This window comes from Hetaerina americana, unplaced genomic scaffold (genome assembly GCF_022747635.1).
Source record: "Hetaerina americana unplaced genomic scaffold, ioHetAmer1.1.p SCAF_4, whole genome shotgun sequence".
Lineage (NCBI taxonomy): Eukaryota > Metazoa > Arthropoda > Insecta > Odonata > Calopterygidae > Hetaerina > Hetaerina americana.
Window position 1 is genome coordinate 44,080,541 of NW_027286985.1, and position 12,776 is coordinate 44,093,316.

At 37.7% G+C, this 12,776-nt stretch overlaps 1 protein-coding gene across 2 annotated transcripts in view; it reads left to right on the forward strand.

Moving 5' to 3' along the window:
• The window catches only part of LOC139691941 (troponin C-like), a 40,920-nt gene that overhangs the window by 23,115 nt on the left and 5,029 nt on the right, over positions 1-12,776 (forward strand). The gene's annotated exons all lie outside the window — the stretch shown is intronic.

A 12,776-nucleotide genomic window follows, 5' to 3' on the forward strand; every position in this document is an offset into this window, starting at 1 on the left:
TAGTTGGAAGCAGAGGGAGGAGAGAGATTTTATTTGTGATAATGACGGCTGATATCGATAAAAATACCGATGGACACTAATTTTATATTTGAAAATGTGCATATATTTTCCCTTGGGGTAATATTAAATGTATCCGTATTTAATATTTTATTAAATCCTGCACAAATTCTGAATTTTTATGTTATGCTACAATTACGACGGTATTAGAAAACCCACTTTCAGTGACATTCGACTCCTTCTATCATTCAATGACCTTCAACTCCCCTCCCCGTATGTATTCCCGCAAATAATTACTACAATAGGTTAGCCAATCGATACAATCAGATTTTTGCGTGATAGGATATGATATCTTCCATTAGTTAACGTATGTATGACACGTTTGCTACATCATCTATTGAGCTTTAAAATTGGTTTTAAACAATGAAAAAAATCTTTTTAGCTCACTTCTCGCGTTTTTCTCAACGCAGAGCTTCCATGAATTTGAAAAAGGCGTTTAATAAAAATTAATTTAGTGAATGTTATAAAAATTATTATTTTGAATAATGATTTTTCCTTTTAACTCAAGATGTGAGAAAGATAAAGGCTTAAATACGAGTATACGAGTAAATAGCATGCAAAGTGTGAATATTAATATTAGTAAACTTGTCGAATGATGATTTTCGCATTTCAGACAACGACCGATTATTGTATACAGCCGAATTAGTACGTGTATGTCGTGAATAAACTCACAGAATAGCATGTAATACGGATATGAATAAGTTATCAATGGACGTTTTAACTGTTCTGAATTAATCACGAACACTGGATAATACAAAAAATTAGCTGAGTCTAACGCCATATCATACTTCTTTATGTATTTATGATGCATTTAATATTTGGCCAAGTCAAATCAAAATTAACATTTTTCCAATATAATTAAATAAGCTTTCTTATACATAAATATACATAAATATTTTATGGCATATTGTACAGTATATCCTGAATCTTTGGAAATGATTACCCATATATATGAAATTACTTTCAAAATTGAATTCAATGCCAGCCTTCGTCCTAAACTCCTTATAGTTTCCATCCCCCTTTTTGCGGTCGTTAAGCCTTGTACTCTTTCATAATTTAAACTGCCTGCCACGTATTTCCAAATGGAACAAATTTTGCAAATTTTTCCTCTTCGGAATAATTCCTCCGCATAATGTATTACCTCCTTCGAAGTTCCACAACTGATTGCCTCCCTTCTCCAAAAAATATTGACCATTGGTCTACCTTTCTTCCTACCTATTGAGCTTGTACTTGCTGCTTTTAAGCGGTAAAAACGTAGCCGTGGCCTAACTTTAATTAAGCATGTAAAACATGCAATTTCCGTCTTATATTTAACTATCAATGCCTATTTATGGCGGGAAATACGAAAATATTTGCACAAGCCATTAAGGAATGATCGGTTGTGAACAAGAAAATAAACGTGAGCAAGCTCTCTCTTTCTCGTAACTTTGGAACTTTTTGTTGGAACTGCAGCCCTCGCCTTACACTCCAACATATCGAATCCTTTGGCCTCGAGTTGGTTTAATCACGTGGGCACTCCAAATTTTAATCCGCAAGGTACGGTTTTAGTAGATGCAAACTCTGGGTGAGAGACGTAAAAACATTCACGAGTGGGTCATTACCGACTTCATTAAATCAAACCCTCGCGAGTAACGAGGGATTACGCGAGTATGGACGTCTATTTCCATTTTTCCTACTTCCTCACTCGGCGGCGATTAACTAGATGGCGTGACCGCCGCGCTGAAGATATACCGCCTCGAGACGGAGTTGGCGGCTAAGAAATGCTCGAGCTACCACGTCAGCCGCCTTTTGAATTAAAACCAATAAATATATGGTTGCCGTATTTGTTCATGTAAAGTTATACTGCAAGGTTATCATTCTAAATGGTACGAGAAGATATTAGGAAGATGAGCAAAACTTAGTGCGTGAGAGTAAGGATATCTTTTGAAAGAAACTGCATGCCAGGAAAATTGCATATAACTGAGTAAAAGGTAACACGGGGTTTAAATTAGTAAAATACTAACGCTCTGAGTATCCTTCAAATGTTTGATTTCAAGAAATTAAATTACAACACAATTTAACATTACAACATGACTCAACATTACAACACGACTCAACATTACAACACGACTCAACATTACAACACGACTCAACATTACAACACGACTCAACATTACAACACGACTCAACATCACAAAACGACTCAACATCACAACATGACTCAACATCACAACACGACTCAACATCACCACACGACTCAACATTCCAACACGACTCAACATCACAACACGACTCAACATTACAACACGACTCAACATTACAACACGGCCCAACATTACAACACGACTCAACATTACAACTCGACACAACATTACAACACAACTCAACATTCCGACACGACTCAACATTGCAACTCGATTCAACATTCCAACACGACTCAACATTACAACACGACTCTACATTACAACACGACTCAACATTACAACACGACTCAACATTACAACACGACTCAACATTACAACTCGACACAACATTACAACACGACTCAACATTATAACTCGACACAACATCTTAAGGTTCAGCCACAAAGGACGGGGGTAAGATGGAGACAGTACCCATTTTTAGAATATTTAATTTTTTAGTTGAGAAAATTGTCATCATAAAATACTTGCATGTTCCCTAGGCCATGGATGGCTAAGGACCTATATTTTCTAGTAATATAGCTTCCACCAAAGGGGCAAGTGGAAAGAGGCATCAACTTGCAGACATCAAATTACTTGTTCCAAGGGGGTTGCATTTGTAAACCTCAAGTTTTGGTCGGTGGAGTGGATTTTTTTTAATCATGTTCATCCCAGGTTACGTTCTGATATTTACGATATGCGTATGCAAAATTTTGGAGAAAGGCCGTTATTTGTAGAAATGCCCTCTGAATTAAATGGGAACAGTTCGTAATTACTTGGATGACTCTACTATCGAAACGTTTGCAGGTGATATCTGATCTCGTAGAAGAACTACGGAGAAAACTTAATTCACTCGGACTCATGTTCAATCTTCAGAAGTTTTTAACCCTTTTTGGTCATTAAAAACTGTCTTCCTTCGTTCCAAGAGGTAATTAATTAAAAAAGTAATAACTACACGGTTGGTGCCGATTTTGGAAAGTAGAGCCGTTCTTTTGGCAGTGGACAAAATTGTTGGGAGGGAGACAAGCATGAAAAGGTGGGAAGCGGCGTAAGGAGTGGAACTGTATGAGCAGGGGAGACATCTATGAGTGGGAACGGGAAGAAGTGGCGGAACGTTTTAGCCAATTTTGAGCAATACAATACGGAATTAACGTTAAGAAGGAGAAACGGATGGGAGTAGACTTAATAATTCCTCGCGGTAGGTTTTATTTTTCTTCCAGGAAAGTCCTCTTGGACTGAGGAATCCATGAGGTAGTTCAATTCAATATTTAATGACTTATATAGAATCCAAAACTTCCGCGAAACAGTTATTACACGATAAGTCCATGTTTATATCAACGATGAAGTGAGAATAATGGAAAAGCTAGCTTCACGCAGAATGAAATAATATGCACCCCCCCCCCCCCCCGATTACGTGGTGAACTATGACATATTTTGTTGAATAGCCCGAGATATTCAAAGCAATTAGCCTAAATGAAGGACACATTCAAATAAGAATTGAAAAAATCTTCGAATCGCAATTAAGATACTGACGGGTTGCGTGTATCTAAAGATAGATATTGAGATTCTTTTTATATGAATTTTGACCTCATAAGTTATTTAGCGTTAGAATTGATTTAGGACAATAGCCGAAAATTTTATTAATAAATCCAAAAGAATAGCTTGACGCATTGCCTTTGCAGGCCTATCGAATAGTTAAATTGGTATTTTGGAAAAACCAATCTAAGTCTATTTCTGTTTGAAACAATAAAGTGAAGCACAAAAATTATTTTAAGTAAAGCCACCGAAATTTAAGACAGGTTGAGTAAAATGAGGAGTTTAATTTGTTCTAGTACTTAAACAACAGTACAATTTAATAAAAATCATTTCACTATCAAGTAGGGACTTTCTTCATATTTGTTTTAAGCGACAGAGTAAAAAAGATACAAGACATTTTTTCTGAAATTTTCTGAAATTTCTGAGATCGGAAACTTTTCAGATCACCCCCGTATACAGAATTCCAATGCCTACTATTTTACTTATCGTATAATTTTAAGAAATTTGGCAAAATGAATAAATTGGTTGAATAAATTAATTGAACCATCAATACAAATAATCCGAGGATTATTTGTCACCAAGTTAAAATCTATCACCATTGTCATGATTTATCTCGTGTATTAAATACAACAGCATGAATTCAGTAATGTGCGAGTTAAACCCGGAAAACAAGCGTATCAAATAAAAAAAATCACTCTTTAAGCAGCGTTTGAAATATCCTCTGAATTATTCAATGTACACATGACATTTAACTCTCCACCCTATTCTTAAGCAGCTCTTCATTCATTTCTGGGAACTTGAATGATACCGAATTTTAAAACACAAACCTTGCAGTCAGGATCAAGAAAAGCGTAAAGTATTTTATTTCAAGAGGATAAAAATCAGAGTTGTTTTTCTTGCAATGTGAACACTTCTCATATGATGAAAACTCAATTCATTTGGATGGACGACTAAATTTGCGAGCCAAGATAAAGCATATCCCCCTTATGAAGAAACTATTAGTACATAAGAAGACAAAGGCTTTGCGTGACCCGGAGCACTTAAGAGTTATTGAAGGGAGCAGCCGCCAAGGGGAGAAGGAGGGAGTAAAGACCAAAGGGGTAACACCAAGGACCCACCTTCTTCAAGGGCAAGGTATTCCCCCCGGTGTATGACGGAGAATAAGCAGGCACAGGATTCGCGGGCCGTACTCAATATTTTTTTCCTTATCCCATGATTTTCAAACTTGAATAACCTCCAAGGAGATATCTTTTGTCCGTGGATGGGTTCGGGATTCACATGAGGGATGGGGTTTAGATAGTGCTATAAGAGAAAGACGTTTAAAGCGTTTCCCTACAACGTGTAATACTTTTAGAGTACTTTCAAAACGTATCTCTAAACGGAAGGCTATGCAGAGAAATGAACAGGAACTACTTGCCTTTAAATTCTTCACGAAGAAAGTTCCAATTACCTAACTCATTCCTAGATAAAAGGAACGGACTAGACGTGAGTTTCTTCTTCCAAATTCAAGTATTTCCAAATTTTTTCAGGAAGGGTATCACTTGTTATGAATCAAAATTAGCTTTAAGCCACTTTAGTTACACTCAATAATATTACAACTTTTCCTTTTCTCCCATTATCCGAAATTATTTATCGAGGTCCCTTTTCCGATATCTTCGCTTTGACATTTATTTTTAAAATTCCTCCTGCACATACCCGGTTTCCTTGGGATTTGAAGGGTTGAGAGAGATTTATTTATTATAATATTGTCCCGTATTTTCTTGGGAGTGCAAAGTTGATGATACCCCCAATATTATATGACTTGTGCAAAACCATGTGGACTGAAATGAAGACAAATTGGCGAGCGGTCCATTAGTAAGGAGTCCAAAGCTGAAGAATTGCCAGCCAGCTTTCTGAGTTGTGGCCACCAAATGATGCGACAAAGAATCTCATTCCGTGAAGCAATTTAAAAATCATGAACGATTGATTGGATACGTTTTCCGCGAGATGAAAAAGGGATAAAGAGATATATGATGAAAAGACATGGAAATTGAGACGTATACGTTCATATTCCAATGGAGAGGTCCAGCATGTGTATGGCGTATTATATTATAAGGAACCTTCAAAAGCACACAACTCTGCGGAATGTTACACAGGGCAAAACTTAAGATAGTCTTAGCTTCGAATATTTCAGGAAGAACGTAACGCATGCCAGACTTATCACCTGACAACTGACCCTACGTCTTGCTGTTCTCTCAACTGATCACTCCGTTCCTTGTTCCCTACTACCTTCCTTCTCCTTCATCTTCAAAAAAGTCTCAAGATATCTGTGATCGCGGGAATGCCGTGGCAGTGCATTAAACATATCAGCAATAATAGAACTCCTCCTCACATCAGACGGGCGCGACCACCACCATCGCGGGAACTTCAAGGGACATAAATGGGGTCAAAAAGTAAAGAGAGCCACGTTAAAGTTTCCCCTCCCTTAGCCTCCCTAATTCCTTCCCCATTCTCCCCTCCCTCCCTCGCCTCATTCGCGCGCCCTACCATGGAGTAGAATATCTTTGGTTGGTCGCAGGCTCATGGGCTAGGACGCGACTGAGGGGTTGAAGAGCGGGGAGGATTAGGAAAAGTTGCAGTGGAGAGAGGGGAGAAATCTCTCTCTCAAAAGGACCAATCTACACCGAGGCAAGGAAATTTAGGTCAAGATCCAACGCTCTCTCTCTCTCTCCATATCTCCCACACACCCTGCCTCGCCCTCCATTCAAGAATTTTTCTCCCACGGAGCTGACAAAGGATTTTTCGTCCCCCAGAAAGTGGTGGATTGAATGTTTTAAAATGCAGATCAAGGGGCAGGTGAGCCGTCTAGGCACTGCCTTCACGTCGCGAATACGGGATCGGCCCCACCTACAAGAGGGGAGAGGGAACCGTCAGTCGCCGGGTAAACGTATATTATGGGCCTACCTTTTCACCCAGCCCCGTCACCTACCCTGAGTTCACCGAAGGCCGTTATTCTCCCCTTCCATCTCCGTTGGAGCGATTGTTCCACGGTTGTTTGATCTCAACAGGTCAAGGAATGATTTCACACTCGGATAGGGATGCCAGGCTTTTTCGCACAGTATCCGTTGTGAAAGTATATGTAAACGCACCAGTAGGAAATCAGATCTTCCTGCCTGATATTCCTATATATATATATATATATACACACATCAGGGTAGGGGGCCCAGTTCCTTTCCCTGTGCCGATTATGGTTTCCCAGGAAGATCTGGTACCTGAAAAATAACATAGCTTGGGTGGAGCTGCAAGTGCCTTGCCCGGGAATCGACCCGGGCCCCTCCGGTAAGGAGTCCAACGCTCTACCCCCTGGACTACCGCGATCAACATATATATATATATATATATATATATATATATATATAATGTATAACACTTAGCACTAGTGGACACAGACAAAAACACACAGAAACAAACAAAAAAGAGACTCACTATTTTGTGTGTTTTTGTCTGTGTCCACTAGTGCTAAGTGTTATACATTATTATTCACGTCCGTGAGACTATCAAAAAGTGTTATATATATATATATATATATATATATATATATATATATATATATATATATATATATATATATATATATGTAAATTTATTGATTTATTTATACCTAAACACATTTATTTTTGTGTGCGCGAGAATACGTGGGTGCTCTGAGGAACAATCGGTAATCAGGTCAATATTTTTAATCAATGAAATATCTAATTTTAAAAATTCAAGACTGAATATGAGAAAAAGACTTTAAGGGTGAATTTATTCAATTATAAAAACTCTGGAGAAATAGTTTGCCAATCTCTCAACTATTTCTTCCGAATTTCCCCTCGATGTATATGTACAGCGAGCTCTTTCCACAATGTGAAACATCTGGATGGCGAAAAAAGTTTTACAGCATGGAATGCGGCCAAGCGTAATCATTGTAGTAAGATCCGCGATCCAATAAAGTAGGCCTGATGTTTTACTCCTATTTTCACTATCTCTCTCTATACCCGCTCTCTCTCTCTCTCTTTCCCACTCCCTCTCCATGTCGCAGCAGGTGACGGTAAAAGAAAACCTGACCCTTGTAGCTTCGATGAAAACGTTTCCAAGTTATTTTTTGTTGTATTCCAACGAAAATCCTGAATGACGGACATTCCAGATCATTCTCGATTTATATTGCTCGAAATTGGGAATCGCAGACTCGTAAAAACAATTATGCCTGTTAATAGGTCTTTAAACTCAACGGTGGTGGCACGATTTAATGGAGGTGGATCTACCTCCTTCTGCTTTAAAAAATTCACGGGGAGGTGCGGTTTAGATCCTTCAACATTACAGCCAAGGGGAAAGGCGTTGAAATAGCATGGCTGCACCGTATTTGAAATGCCTTCAGAAAATAATCTCAAAATTTAAGACTAGAATACTCTTTTGTATTTTCGTCAATCATTCTGTCCTCTTATGTTAACGTCATTTTTTGTCTTAGATTCTTACCCAGTGCAGTATAATATCAATGAAGTTTGAGGTATGCTATTTATGTAAGATTTTACAGTATATATGCTAAGGTAATCATTCTCCCAAGGGAAATGCTCTTTGGGCGCATTGTTCTGAGTATTTATCCACTTTCAAAGTTTTTTCTTTCAAAAATACAAATTAGTTAATATATTTATTCAAATAAAAAAGGAGATATCAAATCAGGGAGGAAAGTTTGAAGTTTCACTAAAACACTCTTTTTTGCGTAAATTGTCTCCTCGCATCAAAGAGAATGAAAACGGAGGTTTGCTATTTATTGCAACAAAAGAGGAATTTGAAGCAAACCATTGAAGGGAAAAAAATAACAGCGAACGCTTCCCACACGGCTAATGTTTTTTTTTAAAGTAAACAGATGAAATGAATTATCATGGAGATAAATTTATTAGTTACTACAGAATCTAAAATATTAATGAAAGTGACATGGTGAAAGTAGCGCCTACTCAGTCAGCAAGCTTCCAAGTAATATGCAGAGTGGTGAGCAAAATATTTCACTTTCCGTTAGATTTGAAAGATAGTGCCAAAAGCATGAGCATATTTATGTTAATTAGGGGTTTACAGAGCATACTGCTGTCAATTTTTTGAGAAAATCTACTCTGATTACCATTACGATGTGACAGATGGTTATAATGAAAAATATTTGTTCAATCGGTCTGTCTTTAATTTATGATAGACGAAAAGGAAATTATGAAGTACTACTGCTCTTATCGCAAAAAGAATATTCAGATAAAAAAATGTAATACTTACAAAAGCAGCGGCACAACTACCTAACAGACTTTGGACTGTGGAATGGGACACTCACCTGAAAGTAAGGAATGTAAGAAAAAAAATGAAAATCAGTCAAATAAAGGTCCTTGTCCATGTTACGCTAAATTGCAAACAATATTTAACTTTGCGAAATGACAATTATAACTTAAACCCATATGTAGCAACTTAAAACTACAGATGTTCATTAATCCATTATATATGTAAAAATAAAATTCCGCAGAAGATGGTAGAATATTTATCACAAAATATAATGATAAAGAAAATGAGAAAAGCAGTAACATGTAAATAACATGGTGTGCGTCACTAATAAAATAATTAAACTATAATTTTTGTGTGTAGATATATTACCTATAATTTTGAAGAATTTAGGGAAAAACTCCACGAATCCTTAAGCGATTCTAAAAGTTATTGATGCACGTGGCAAAGAAATGTTTCCATAGTGCTTACTAATTCCATCCTTAAATCTCAAGATAGGGAGGGAATCACAAAGAGTAACATTCCACCGTCAGTTGGGGACCAATTAGTATTAAAGATCATTTTCATTGATTTAGATTTCCAAAAGAGCCACAGTTATCCAATCCGAAAAACTTCGTTAATGGCCAGGAGGAGAATACTGCGAGGCGCAGTCTCACTTTCTTTATTTAATTTCCATTTAGAAAAAAAAAATCGTCGCCTAGCACGACATCAGGGCGAAATTCCCAGGGAAAAGCTAGGCACGACCAAATGGCGAATTAATTGACCAACGGACGGACCGAATTAAAGTTTTCCAGTGGCTCGAACTGTTACACCGTGCCCTACTTTTCTGAGTCCCATTATGAATGCCCTTTCCTCTCTTACACCCACCCCCTCCCCCACCACCTTCCCTTCACTCCCCCACCAACACCACGCAACCGAGACCTCAACCCCACCACACTCCTATACCACTCCGGACCCCTCCGTCTTTTTAATTTCCCACGGAGTTAACTTTTCCTTATTTGCAGCCTTGAACTCCTCAAGTCTTCGCGAGATACCTCCCCACAATCTCCCTCCCTGACTCGCCTGGTGGAAAGACAGCTTGACATCTTGAGAGAGAAGAAAAGAGGCATAGAGGAGAATAGAGAGAATGGGGAGGGGGGAATGAGATCTCTCCGAGGAATGCACGGACAGGGAGAGAAGGAGGAGGCTTCACCGCAAGTCCGGGATGGCAGCTTAGATGAAGCGAAAGTCAAAAATGGGTAAAACTCCTGATTGTTTCATTCGAGGGAGGAAAGAAACTTCAGAACGGAATGGAATGAAACGACACGAGAAGAGACATTAAAGAGCGAAAACGGATGACTACTCCTGATGTAAACGGAACAAATGCCACGGAGCCAAAGTGAATTCAGCGTTGAAACATTTTCTCTATGTTTTCATAGCTATGAAAACGGTCGATAGCATTCATTAATGCTCGATTCGAGGACTGCGACGCGGCAAGACGTTAAACGTATTAATTTGTTTGAAGTTTTTGCGAGTTCTTTTAAACTCAATTACTTTTTGTACTCTCGTATCCGGTTGACGGACTTGAGAAATATGACGACTTTTTCGTCGGTTGTAGATTTAACGCACTCCTGGTCCCGTCTCTGAGTCGCGCGTACCTGTTTGGGTCAAAATTATTTTTCTTTTACCTCAAGAACAGATTTCCAAGGATTAGATCTAAATATAGGTACTGTTTAAAGGTATTTTTCGCACTTAGGAGTGTTGGATGAAATGGTTCCCATTGCCATTTTTTTCTCAGCGGTATTCATATGAATTACATTGAGTGCGAACTTTGTCTACAACATACCCCTTGTAGGTTTACACTACTGAAACGATTTGCATCGCATGGCAGCCGTCGAATCAGTTCTGAAATGTTTTTTCTCACCATGTCAAAAATAGACTCTGAGGGTGTCATTTCAGAGTAAGCTAACAAAGAATGCGAACCAAGTATGTTAGCTCCTTTTGGCTTCTCTGAATGCACTTACCTACAGCGTATGTGGTTTGAACTTCCGGTGGAAAAACTTCCTCTCACCGTATTTTAGTCTTAAAAAATTTAGCTTTTTCAAAAACTACGATAGACTTTTTCACAGTCCTTTTGAATTCCATCTGAGGAGGAAACGGTCCATTTAGATCGAATAGAGAAGATTCAAAGTCTATCGTACTCTTCCAATCTACTCTTCTCCTGCAATCACCCTGATTACCCCTTGCTGCATAAAGTGTTTATAACTCGCGAGGCTTTCGCCAAAAACTTAGATGGAAGAACATTCAGACAAGAACAGTGAAAGGCAGAATGATATGTATTAGAATGTGAATATACTGAGAATTACTTCGGAGGCCAGATGGAATTATTAACACACCTATCATTACATTAAGGCCATCCATCTCCGGCCATTCTGCTTTTTTATTTCTTACCTCATTTTTAATGTACAAAATAGTAAAAATTGTAACGAAATGATCGATAATCTCATTAGTATGTATATCAAAGATCCACCTTTTCTATAGAAAAAAATACTATCTAGGTTCGGCAAAAATGTTCTGCACTGCGATTACCTACTAATAATTTCGATTACGTATTTATAGTAAAATTATATACATGATAGTTAATATATTTATTTTATTTGCTATAGAATTGATTTTTGAAGTAAAACAAATATTCCTATTTTGCGATTCTTAAATAATTCTTAAGCGACAGTTATATTAGTGGGCTTTATGGAAGGTTTAAACTAGTCAACGGTTTCGATTGGTTATCAAGGAAAATCAAAATGATTTCTTCGTAAACAGACACTAAAATAGCGCAAGAATCAACTACACGTAATATTTACCCCAAATTTCTCTCCATTTTTCCAAGGGAAACGCGATGAACGGGCACACCCCCATAGTCTTGCGTAATATAAGGACTGCCTTATACACGGTATCCGTAGATTAAATTTCCCAAATGAAATGAGGAGGAAGGGTTTTAAGGGGCATACTGTACAGATTGATTTGTAAGTCCTGTTACCTTATGTTAAGATTCGTGGAAGGAATGATCCAGGATTAAAATCTCTGATGATTTCAATAGAATAACATTAGTTCTAACATTTTTCCGAAACCATTATAGACGTCTATCTTCTCTTTTCCACTCTATTCTGGAATAATGAATTTACAGATTGACTTTTGATTAAGTAGAGGGCATTTGTCTGGCCATGTTGGAAAAATGACAGTGTTGGTCATATTAATAATTTAATCAGTGGTCTAGTGAGTTAAGGTAAATTTTACCCTAAAAGATCCTGGAACTACACACCACTCTTTTCCTATATTCTGAATAACAAGGCGCAAAATATTCTATGATTCGACGCTAGATAGTACAATAGCGAGTTATACAGCTATTCGTACTGTCTACGTCCCTAAATTCCGTCCAATGTAATTCTATTCCTCCCTCGCCCTCGCTTTCCCAGGATTCTACTCTCTATCATTATATTCAGCAACCCATTGCCTCCTGATATCTCCTACATCCACTTGTACTGCCCACAAATTTCTCTCAAAAGCTGCCTCTCTTCCATTATCATCCCAGGAATTTCAACCTTTGAAATACTTTCCGGTCTTTTAATATTTTTCCATTTTTCTCCAAATTTACATCCAAAAATGTCACTATCTTTGCTTGAATTAAGGGTAAATCGCGATTTTTTTAGATGTAGAATGTCACGTACGTTTTAATTCATTAATGAGATAAATACCGAAGTTGTACACCAAAAT